General features: G+C 40.6%; 8 non-coding genes across 8 annotated transcripts; all 8 read right to left on the minus strand.

The window, feature by feature from the left end:
• Positions 1-1267: 1267 nt before the first annotated feature.
• On the minus strand, positions 1268-1374 carry LOC123492405. The gene has a single exon (XR_006661765.1). It is a non-coding gene; the product is annotated as a U6 spliceosomal RNA (small nuclear RNA).
• A 1378-nt stretch (positions 1375-2752) lies between these two features.
• Positions 2753-2859, minus strand: LOC123492406. The gene has a single exon (XR_006661766.1). It is a non-coding gene; the product is annotated as a U6 spliceosomal RNA (small nuclear RNA).
• Positions 2860-4237: 1378 nt separating this feature from the next.
• LOC123492407 lies at positions 4238-4344 on the minus strand. The gene has a single exon (XR_006661767.1). It is a non-coding gene; the product is annotated as a U6 spliceosomal RNA (small nuclear RNA).
• Positions 4345-5722: 1378 nt separating this feature from the next.
• LOC123492408 lies at positions 5723-5829 on the minus strand. Its single transcript, XR_006661768.1, has one exon. It is a non-coding gene; the product is annotated as a U6 spliceosomal RNA (small nuclear RNA).
• Positions 5830-7207: 1378 nt separating this feature from the next.
• Positions 7208-7314, minus strand: LOC123492409. The gene has a single exon (XR_006661769.1). It is a non-coding gene; the product is annotated as a U6 spliceosomal RNA (small nuclear RNA).
• Positions 7315-8695: 1381 nt separating this feature from the next.
• LOC121581742 lies at positions 8696-8802 on the minus strand. The gene has a single exon (XR_006003275.1). It is a non-coding gene; the product is annotated as a U6 spliceosomal RNA (small nuclear RNA).
• A 1381-nt stretch (positions 8803-10183) lies between these two features.
• LOC123492410 lies at positions 10184-10290 on the minus strand. The gene has a single exon (XR_006661770.1). It is a non-coding gene; the product is annotated as a U6 spliceosomal RNA (small nuclear RNA).
• Positions 10291-11667: 1377 nt separating this feature from the next.
• On the minus strand, positions 11668-11774 carry LOC121581705. The gene has a single exon (XR_006003241.1). It is a non-coding gene; the product is annotated as a U6 spliceosomal RNA (small nuclear RNA).
• Positions 11775-12184: the final 410 nt, after the last annotated feature.

The following is a 12184-nucleotide window of genomic DNA, read 5'->3' on the forward strand; positions in this document are numbered from 1 at the left end:
TTCTGGTCATGGTTGGTGTCAAACGGGGTTCAAACCGACCTTCAGACCCTCAAAAAACACCCCTGAATACTCACACAGAAGGCTGTATATACATATAAAACTGGTAGGGAGAATATTGTATTTTTTAATGACTACCTTGTGTGTTTGAATAATCTAATCTCTGAATATGAGAGTTGCAACGCATGCCAGGAGATATGTGAATACAATGTCCCGTTTTGGTCGTTGATAGGGTAGACCAAAAGCCCTCGCACCAGAACCACCAACACACTTATCGAAACCCGTCACACTACAAACATGCTCTGCGGCTGCATTCACAATACGTCCTTGCGCACAGACTTAGTAGTAAATGTTGAGTAGCCTACAAAAAAATTACTGTAACGTTGAGAAAATGTAAAATTTGTTTTAATAATGGGAAGAAAAAAAGTTATGAAGAAATGAAAAGCAGCCTATTTGTGATATTTAAACTTGATTTATAGATGTAGAACTTGAAATAGAATTTACTCTTATTTTTAAAGAGTGATCCTACACTGAAATGTAGTTTAAAAACGACGCCTTTTATGATTCAGGGCTCTTGGTCTCTAACCCCTCCCCTTCTGCTTTTTGTTGCTCCTCCCCAGGTCTTTGTTCCCCTGCCCTGACCACTTCCCACCCTTCCCCCGCTCTCTGCAACATGGCCTGGCCAAAGATACTTAAAACTAACTCCCCAATCAGTAGAGAGAGAATGAGAGCGAGAGAGACAGTAGTAGAGAGAGAAACATAGTAGTAGAGGAGGAAGACAACTAGAAAGGACACAGTAGCCTAGTAGAGAGAGGAGACAGCAGTAGAGAATGGAGAGAGAAATCAGTAAACAAATAGAGAAAAGACACACACAGACATCCTCAGTCAAAATAAATACAATTATACTCACACACAGTACATCAGTGGAGTTTAAACAATCCCCAACACCTCACAAAAATACACCATACACAGAGTTACCAAAAACACAAAATAGGAATGTGTTTGGATTTGGAGATGTTTTTCACTCTACTTTTATGTCTGTTTAAAATGTTGTGACATTCAAGTTTGTTATGTTGAATACAGCTGTACTCAGACTGCAACCCTGTCTCGCTCCCCAATTAATTTGTATATATTGAATAAAGTTGGACAAAGACTGCAACATTGTCTTGCTCCACAAAATGTAAGGGTATTTTTTTGGACGGGGGGGTGGGGTGTTATTTTTTATAAATGCTTTTTTGGGTCAGGGGTTAAAAGAGGGGTCAAAAGGGCTCAAAATAAGGAACGCTTCACGAATTTGCGTGTCATCCTTGCGCAGGGGCCATGCTAATCTTCTCTGTATCGTTCCAATTTTAGTATATGTGCTGCCGAAGCAAGCACAATACAAACCTAGGAGAGGCCCTGATATATAGGACACAACCCCTCTGATGGTTCTGGTCATGGTTGGTGTCAAACGGGGTTCAAACCGACCTTCAGACCCTCAAAAAACACCCCTAGAATACTCACACAGAAGGCTGTATATACATGTAAAACTGGTAAGGAGAATATTGTATTTTTTAATGACTACCTTGTGTGTTTGAATAATCTAATCTCTGAATATGAGAGTTGCAACGCATGCCAGGAGATATGTGAATACAATGTCCCGTTTTGGTCGTTGATAGGGTAGACCAAAAGCCCTCGCACCAGAACCACCAACACACTTATCGAAACCCGTCACACTAAAAACATGCTCTGCGGCTGCATTCACAATACGTCCTTGCGCACAGACTTAGTAGTAAATGTTGAGTAGCCTACAAAAAAATTACTGTAACGTTGAGAAAATGTAAAATTTGTTTTAATGTTGGGAAGAAAAAAAGTTACGAATAAATGAAAAGCAGCCTATTTGTGATATTTAAACTTGATTTATAGATGTAGAACTTGAAATAGAATTTACTCTTATTTTTAAAGAGTGATCCTACACTGAAATGTAGTTTAAAAACGACGCCTTTTATGATTCAGGGCTCTTGGTCTCTAACCCCTCCCCTTCTGCTTTTTGTTGCTCCTCCCCAGGTCTTTGTTCCCCTGCCCTGACCACTTCCCACCCTTCCCCCGCTCTCTGCAACATGGCCTGGCCAAAGATACTTAAAACTAACTCCCCAATCAGTAGAGAGAGAATGAGAGCGAGAGAGACAGTAGTAGAGAGAGAAACATAGTAGTAGAGGAGGAAGACAACTAGAAAGGACACAGTAGCCTAGTAGAGAGAGGAGACAGCAGTAGAGAATGGAGAGAGAAATCAGTAAACAAATAGAGAAAAGACACACACAGACATCCTCAGTCAAAATAAATACAATTATACTCACACACAGTACATCAGTGGAGTTTAAACAACCCCCAACACCTCACAAAAATACACCATACACAGAGTTACCAAAAACACAAAGTAGGAATGTGTTTGGATTTGGAGATGTTTTTCACTCTACTTTTATGTCTGTTTAAAATGTTGTGACATTCACGTTTGTTATGTTGAATACAGCTGTACTCAGACTGCAACCCTGTCTCACCCCCCAATTCAATTGTAAATATTGAATAAAGTTGGACTCAGACTGCAACCTTGTCTCGCTCCCCAATTAATTTGTATATATTTAATAAAGTTGGACAAAGACTGCAACATTGTCTTGCTCCACAAAATGTAAGGGTATTTTTTTGGACGGGGGGGTGGGGTGTTATTTTTTATAAATGCTTTTTTGGGTCAGGGGTTAAAAGAGGGGTCAAAAGGGCTCAAAATAAGGAACGCTTCACGAATTTGCGTGTCATCCTTGCGCAGGGGCCATGCTAATCTTCTCTGTATCGTTCCAATTTTAGTATATGTGCTGCCGAAGCAAGCACAATACAAACCTAGGAGAGGCCCTGATATATAGGACACAACCCCTCTGATGGTTCTGGTCATGGTTGGTGTCAAACGGGGTTCAAACCGACCTTCAGACCCTCAAAAAACACCCCTAGAATACTCACACAGAAGGCTGTATATACATGTAAAACTGGTAAGGAGAATATTGTATTTTTTAATGACTACCTTGTGTGTTTGAATAATCTAGCCTCTGAATATGAGAGTTGCAACGCATGCCAGGAGATATGTGAATACAATGTCCCGTCTTGGTCGTTGATAGGGTAGACCAAAAGCCCTCGCACCAGAACCACCAACACACTTATCGAAACCCGTCACACTAAAAACATGCTCTGCGGCTGCATTCACAATACGTCCTTGCGCACAGACTTAGTAGTAAATGTTGAGTAGCCTACAAAAAAATTACTGTAACGTTGAGAAAATGTAAAATTTGTTTTAATAATGGGAAGAAAAAAAGTTATGAAGAAATGAAAAGCAGCCTATTTGTGATATTTAAACTTGATTTATAGATGTAGAACTTGAAATAGAATTTACTCTTATTTTTAAAGAGTGATCCTACACTGAAATGTAGTTTAAAAACGACGCCTTTTATGATTCAGGGCTCTTGGTCTCTAACCCCTCCCCTTCTGCTTTTTGTTGCTCCTCCCCAGGTCTTTGTTCCCCTGCCCTGACCACTTCCCACCCTTCCCCCGCTCTCTGCAACATGGCCTGGCCAAAGATACTTAAAACTAACTCCCCAATCAGTAGAGAGAGAATGAGAGCGAGAGAGACAGTAGTAGAGAGAGAAACATAGTAGTAGAGGAGGAAGACAACTAGAAAGGACACAGTAGCCTAGTAGCGAGAGGAGACAGCAGTAGAGAATGGAGAGAGAAATCAGTAAACAAATAGAGAAAAGACACACACAGACATCCTCAGTCAAAATAAATACAATTATACTCACACACAGTACATCAGTGGAGTTTAAACAACCCCCAACACCTCACAAAAATACACCATACACAGAGTTACCAAAAACACAAAGTAGGAATGTGTTTGGATTTGGAGATGTTTTTCACTCTACTTTTATGTCTGTTTAAAATGTTGTGACATTCACGTTTGTTATGTTGAATACAGCTGTACTCAGACTGCAACCCTGTCTCACCCCCCCAATTCAATTGTAAATATTGAATAAAGTTGGACTCAGACTGCAACCTTGTCTCGCTCCCCAATTAATTTGTATATATTTAATAAAGTTGGACAAAGACTGCAACATTGTCTTGCTCCACAAAATGTAAGGGTATTTTTTTGGACGGGAGGTGGGGTGTTATTTTTTATATATGCTTTTTTGGGTCAGGGGTTAAAAGAGGGGTCAAAAGGGCTCAAAATAAGGAACGCTTCACGAATTTGCGTGTCATCCTTGCGCAGGGGCCATGCTAATCTTCTCTGTATCGTTCCAATTTTAGTATATGTGCTGCCGAAGCAAGCACAATACAAACCTAGGAGAGGCCCTGATATATAGGACACAACCCCTCTGATGGTTCTGGTCATGGTTGGTGTCAAACGGGGTTCAAACCGACCTTCAGACCCTCAAAAAACACCCCTAGAATACTCACACAGAAGGCTGTATATACATGTAAAACTGGTAGGGAGAATATTGTATTTTTTAATGACTACCTTGTGTGTTTGAATAATCTAATCTCTGAATATGAGAGTTGCAACGCATGCCAGGAGATATGTGAATACAATGTCCCGTCTTGGTCGTTGATAGGGTAGACCAAAAGCCCTCGCACCAGACCCACCAACACACTCATCGAAACCCGTCACACTACAAACATGCTCTGCGGCTGCATTCACAATACGTCCTTGCGCACAGACTTAGTAGTAAATGTTGAGTAGCCTACGAAAAAATTACTGTAACGTTGAGAAAATGTAAAATTTGTTTTAATGTTGGGAAGAAAAAAAGTTATGAATAAATGAAAAGCAGCCTATTTGTGATATTTAAACTTCATTTATAGATGTAGAACTTGAAATAGAATTTACTCTTATTTTTAAAGAGTGATCCTACACTGAAATGTAGTTTAAAAACGACGCCTTTTATGATTCAGGGCTCTTGGTCTCTAACCCCTCCCCTTCTGCTTTTTGTTGCTCCTCCCCAGGTCTTTGTTCCCCTGCCCTGACCACTTCCCACCCTTCCCCCGCTCTCTGCAACATGGCCTGGCCAAAGATACTTAAAACTAACTCCCCAATCAGTAGAGAGAGAATGAGAGCGAGAGAGACAGTAGTAGAGAGAGAAACATAGTAGTAGAGGAGGAAGACAACTAGAAAGGACACAGTAGCCTAGTAGAGAGAGGAGACAGCAGTAGAGAATGGAGAGAGAAATCAGTAAACAAATAGAGAAAAGACACACACAGACATCCTCAGTCAAAATAAATACAATTATACTCAAACACAGTACATCAGTGGAGTTTAAACAATCCCCAACACCTCACAAAAATACACCATACACAGAGTTACCAAAAACACAAAGTAGGAATGTGTTTGGAATTGGAGATGTTTTTCACTCTACTTTTATGTCTGTTTAAAATGTTGTGACATTCACGTTTGTTATGTTGAATACAGCTGTACTCAGACTGCAACCCTGTCTCACCCCCAATTCAATTGTAAATATTGAATAAAGTTGGACTCAGACTGCAACCTTGTCTCGCTCCCCAATTAATTTGTATATATTGAATAAAGTTGGACAAAGACTGCAACATTGTCTTGCTCCACAAAATGTAAGGGTATTTTTTTGGACGGGGGGGTGGGGTGTTATTTTTTATAAATGCTTTTTTGGGTCAGGGGGTTAAAAGAGGGGTCAAAAGGGCTCAAAATAAGGAACGCTTCACGAATTTGCGTGTCATCCTTGCGCAGGGGCCATGCTAATCTTCTCTGTATCGTTCCAATTTTAGTATATGTGCTGCCGAAGCAAGCACAATACAAACCTAGGAGAGGCCCTGATATATAGGACACAACCCCTCTGATGGTTCTGGTCATGGTTGGTGTCAAACGGGGTTCAAACCGACCTTCAGACCCTCAAAAAACACCCCTAGAATACTCACACAGAAGGCTGTATATACATGTAAAACTGGTAGGGAGAATATTGTATTTTTTAATTACTACCTTGTGTGTTTGAATAATCTAATCTCTGAATATGAGAGTTGCAACGCATGCCAGGAGATATGTGAATACAATGTCCCGTCTTGGTCGTTGATAGGGTAGAACAAAAGCCCTCGCACCAGACCCACCAACACACTCACCAAAACCCGTCACACTACAAACATGCTCTGCGGCTGCATTCACAATACGTCCTTGCGCACAGACTTAGTAGTAAATGTTGAGTAGCCTACGAAAAAATTACTGTAACGTTGAGAAAATGTAAAATTTGTTTTAATGTTGGGAAGAAAAAAAGTTATGAATAAATGAAAAGCAGCCTATTTGTGATATTTAAACTTGATTTATAGATGTAGAACTTGAAATAGAATTTACTCTTATTTTTAAAGAGTGATCCTACACTGAAATGTAGTTTAAAAACGACGCCTTTTATGATTCAGGGCTCTTGGTCTCTAACCCCTCCCCTTCTGCTTTTTGTTGCTCCTCCCCAGGTCTTTGTTCCCCTGCCCTGACCACTTCCCACCCTTCCCCCGCTCTCTGCAACATGGCCTGGCCAAAGATACTTAAAACTAACTCCCCAATCAGTAGAGAGAGAATGAGAGCGAGAGAGACAGTAGTAGAGAGAGAAACATAGTAGTAGAGGAGGAAGACAACTAGAAAGGACACAGTAGCCTAGTAGAGAGAGGAGACAGCAGTAGAGAATGGAGAGAGAAATCAGTAAACAAATAGAGAAAAGACACACACAGACATCCTCAGTCAAAATAAATACAATTATACTCACACACAGTACATCAGTGGAGTTTAAACAACCCCCAACACCTCACAAAAATACACCATACACAGAGTTACCAAAAACACAAAGTAGGAATGTGTTTGGATTTGGAGATGTTTTTCACTCTACTTTTATGTCTGTTTAAAATGTTGTGACATTCACGTTTGTTATGTTGAATACAGCTGTACTCAGACTGCAACCCTGTCTCACCCCCCCAATTCAATTGTAAATATTGAATAAAGTTGGACTCAGACTGCAACCTTGTCTCGCTCCCCAATTAATTTGTATATATTGAATAAAGTTGGACAAAGACTGCAACATTGTCTTGCTCCACAAAATGTAAGGGTATTTTTTTGGACGGGGGGGGGGTGTTATTTTTTATATATGCTTTTTTGGGTCAGGGGTTTAAAAGAGGGGTCAAAAGGGCTCAAAATAAGGAACGCTTCACGAATTTGCGTGTCATCCTTGCGCAGGGGCCATGCTAATCTTCTCTGTATCGTTCCAATTTTAGTATATGTGCTGCCGAAGCAAGCACAATACAAACCTAGGAGAGGCCCTGATATATAGGACACAACCCCTCTGATGGTTCTGGTCATGGTTGGTGTCAAACGGGGTTCAAACCGACCTTCAGACCCTCAAAAAACACCCCTAGAATACTCACACAGAAGGCTGTATATACATATAAAACTGGTAGGGAGAATATTGTATTTTTTAATGACTACCTTGTGTGTTTGAATAATCTAATCTCTGAATATGAGAGTTGCAACGCATGCCAGGAGATATGTGAATACAATGTCCCGTCTTGGTCGTTGATAGGGTAGACCAAAAGCCCTCGCACCAGAACCCACCAACACACTTACCGAAAACCCGTCACACTACAAAACATGCTCTGCGGCTGCATTCACAATACGTCCTTGCGCACAGACTTAGTAGTAAATGTTGAGTAGCCTACGAAAAAATTACTGTAACGTTGAGAAAATGTAAAATTTGTTTTAATAATGGGAAGAAAAAAAGTTATGAAGAAATGAAAAGCAGCCTATTTGTGATATTTAAACTTGATTTATAGATGTAGAACTTGAAATAGAATTTACTCTTATTTTTAAAGAGTGATCCTACACTGAAATGTAGTTTAAAAACGACGCCTTTTATGATTCAGGGCTCTTGGTCTCTAACCCCTCCCCTTCTGCTTTTTGTTGCTCCTCCCCAGGTCTTTGTTCCCCTGCCCTGACCACTTCCCACCCTTCCCCCGCTCTCTGCAACATGGCCTGGCCAAAGATACTTAAAACTAACTCCCCAATCAGTAGAGAGAGAATGAGAGCGAGAGAGACAGTAGTAGAGAGAGAAACATAGTAGTAGAGGAGGAAGACAACTAGAAAGGACACAGTAGCCTAGTAGAGAGAGGAGACAGCAGTAGAGAATGGAGAGAGAAATCAGTAAACAAATAGAGAAAAGACACACACAGACATCCTCAGTCAAAATAAATACAATTATACTCACACACAGTACATCAGTGGAGTTTAAACAATCCCCAACACCTCACAAAAATACACCATACACAGAGTTACCAAAAACACAAAGTAGGAATGTGTTTGGATTTGGAGATGTTTTTCACTCTACTTTTTTGTCTGTTTAAAATGTTGTGACATTCACGTTTGTTATGTTGAATACAGCTGTACTCAGACTGCAACCCTGTCTCACCCCCCAATTCAATTGTAAATATTGAATAAAGTTGGACTCAGACTGCAACCTTGTCTCGCTCCCCAATTAATTTGTATATATTGAATAAAGTTGACAAAGACTGCAACATTGTCTTGCTCCACAAAATGTAAGGGTATTTTTTTGGAATGGGGGGGAGGGGTGTTATTTTTTATAAATGCTTTTTTGGGTCAGGGGTTAAAAGAGGGGTCAAAAGGGCTCAAAATAAGGAACGCTTCACGAATTTGCGTGTCATCCTTGCGCAGGGGCCATGCTAATCTTCTCTGTATCGTTCCAATTTTAGTATATGTGCTGCCGAAGCAAGCACAATACAAACCTAGGAGAGGCCCTGATATATAGGACACAACCCCTCTGATGGTTCTGGTCATGGTTGGTGTCAAACGGGGTTCAAACCGACCTTCAGACCCTCAAAAAACACCCCTAGAATACTCACACTGAAGGCTGTATATACATATAAAACTGGTAGGGAGAATATTGTATTTTTGAATGACTACCTTGTGTGTTTGAATAATCTAGCCTCTGAATATGAGAGTTGCAACGCATGCCAGGAGATATGTGAATACAATGTCCCGTCTTGGTCGTTGATAGGGTAGAACAAAAGCCCTCGCACCAGACCCACCAACACACTCACCAAAACCCGTCACACTACAAACATGCTCTGCGGCTGCATTCACAATACGTCCTTGCGCACAGACTTAGTAGTAAATGTTGAGTAGCCTACGAAAAAATTACTGTAACGTTGAGAAAATGTAAAATTTGTTTTAATAATGGGAAGAAAAAAAGTTATGAAGAAATGAAAAGCAGCCTATTTGTGATATTTAAACTTGATTTATAGATGTAGAACTTGAAATAGAATTTACTCTTATTTTTAAAGAGTGATCCTACACTGAAATGTAGTTTAAAAACGACGCCTTTTATGATTCAGGGCTCTTGGTCTCTAACCCCTCCCCTTCTGCTTTTTGTTGCTCCTCCCCAGGTCTTTGTTCCCCTGCCCTGACCACTTCCCACCCTTCCCCCGCTCTCTGCAACATGGCCTGGCCAAAGATACTTAAAACTAACTCCCCAATCAGTAGAGAGAGAATGAGAGCGAGAGAGACAGTAGTAGAGAGAGAAACATAGTAGTAGAGGAGGAAGACAACTAGAAAGGACACAGTAGCCTAGTAGAGAGAGGAGACAGCAGTAGAGAATGGAGAGAGAAATCAGTAAACAAATAGAGAAAAGACACACACAGACATCCTCAGTCAAAATAAATACAATTATACTCACACACAGTACATCAGTGGAGTTTAAACAACCCCCAACACCTCACAAAAATACACCATACACAGAGTTACCAAAAACACAAAGTAGGAATGTGTTTGGATTTGGAGATGTTTTTCACTCTACTTTTATGTCTGTTTAAAATGTTGTGACATTCACGTTTGTTATGTTGAATACAGCTGTACTCAGACTGCAACCCTGTCTCACCCCCCCAATTCAATTGTAAATATTGAATAAAGTTGGACTCAGACTGCAACCTTGTCTCGCTCCCCAATTAATTTGTATATATTGAATAAAGTTGACAAAGACTGCAACATTGTCTTGCTCCACAAAATGTAAGGGTATTTTTCGGACGGGGGGTGGGGGGGGGTGTTATTTTTTATATATGCTTTTTTGGGTCAGGGGTTAAAAGAGGGGTCAAAAGGGCTCAAAATAAGGAACGCTTCACGAATTTGCGTGTCATCCTTGCGCAGGGGCCATGCTAATCTTCTCTGTATCGTTCCAATTTTAGTATATGTGCTGCCGAAGCAAGCACAATACAAACCTAGGAGAGGCCCTGATATATAGGACACAACCCCTCTGATGGTTCTGGTCATGGTTGGTGTCAAACGGGGTTCAAACCGACCTTCAGACCCTCAAAAAACACCCCTAGAATACTCACACAGAAGGCTGTATATACATGTAAAACTGGTAAGGAGAATATTGTATTTTTTAATGACTACCTTGTGTGTTTGAATAATCTAATCTCTGAATATGAGAGTTGCAACGCATGCCAGGAGATATGTGAATACAATGTCCCGTCTTGGTCGTTGATAGGGTAGACCAAAAGCCCTCGCACCAGAACCACCAACACACTTATCGAAACCCGTCACACTAAAAACATGCTCTGCGGCTGCATTCACAATACGTCCTTGCGCACAGACTTAGTAGTAAATGTTGAGTAGCCTACGAAAAAATTACTGTAACGTTGAGAAAATGTAAAATTTGTTTTAATAATGGGAAGAAAAAAAGTTATGAAGAAATGAAAAGCAGCCTATTTGTGATATTTAAACTTGATTTATAGATGTAGAACTTGAAATAGAATTTACTCTTATTTTTAAAGAGTGATCCTACACTGAAATGTAGTTTAAAAATGACGCCTTTTATGATTCAGGGCTCTTGGTCTCTAACCCCTCCCCTTCTGCTTTTTGTTGCTCCTCCCCAGGTCTTTGTTCCCCTGCCCTGACCACTTCCCACCCTTCCCCCGCTCTCTGCAACATGGCCTGGCCAAAGATACTTAAAACTAACTCCCCAATCAGTAGAGAGAGAATGAGAGCGAGAGAGACAGTAGTAGAGAGAGAAACATAGTAGTAGAGGAGGAAGACAACTAGAAAGGACACAGTAGCCTAGTAGAGAGAGGAGACAGCAGTAGAGAATGGAGAGAGAAATCAGTAAACAAATAGAGAAAAGACACACACAGACATCCTCAGTCAAAATAAATACAATTATACTCACACACAGTACATCAGTGGAGTTTAAACAACCCCCAACACCTCACAAAAATACACCATACACAGAGTTACCAAAAACACAAAGTAGGAATGTGTTTGGATTTGGAGATGTTTTTCACTCTACTTTTATGTCTGTTTAAAATGTTGTGACATTCACGTTTGTTATGTTGAATACAGCTGTACTCAGACTGCAACCCTGTCTCACCCCCCAATTCAATTGTAAATATTGAATAAAGTTGGACTCAGACTGCAACCTTGTCTCGCTCCCCAATTAATTTGTATATATTGAATAAAGTTGACAAAGACTGCAACATTGTCTTGCTCCACAAAATGTAAGGGTATTTTTTGGACGGGGGTGGGGGGGTGTTATTTTTTATATATGCTTTTTTGGGTCAGGGGTTAAAAGAGGGGTCAAAAGGGCTCAAAATAAGGAACGCTTCACGAATTTGCGTGTCATCCTTGCGCAGGGGCCATGCTAATCTTCTCTGTATCGTTCCAATTTTAGTATATGTGCTGCCGAAGCAAGCACAATACAAACCTAGGAGAGGCCCTGATATATAGGACACAACCCCTCTGATGGTTCTGGTCATGGTTGGTGTCAAACGGGGTTCAAACCGACCTTCAGACCCTCAAAAAACACCCCTAGAATACTCACACTGAAGGCTGTATATACATATAAAACTGGTAGGGAGAATATTGTATTTTTTAATGACTACCTTGTGTGTTTGAATAATCTAGCCTCTGAATATGAGAGTTGCAACGCATGCCAGGAGATATGTGAATACAATGTCCCGTCTTGGTCGTTGATAGGGTAGAACAAAAGCCCTCGCACCAGACCCACCAACACACTCACCAAAACCCGTCACACTACAAACATGCTCTGCGGCTGCATTCACAATACGTCCTTGCGCACAGACTTAGTAGTAAATGTTGAGTAGC

The sequence above is a fragment of the Coregonus clupeaformis genome, chromosome 14, assembly GCF_020615455.1.
Source record: "Coregonus clupeaformis isolate EN_2021a chromosome 14, ASM2061545v1, whole genome shotgun sequence".
NCBI classification, from domain to species: Eukaryota; Metazoa; Chordata; class Actinopteri; order Salmoniformes; family Salmonidae; genus Coregonus; species Coregonus clupeaformis.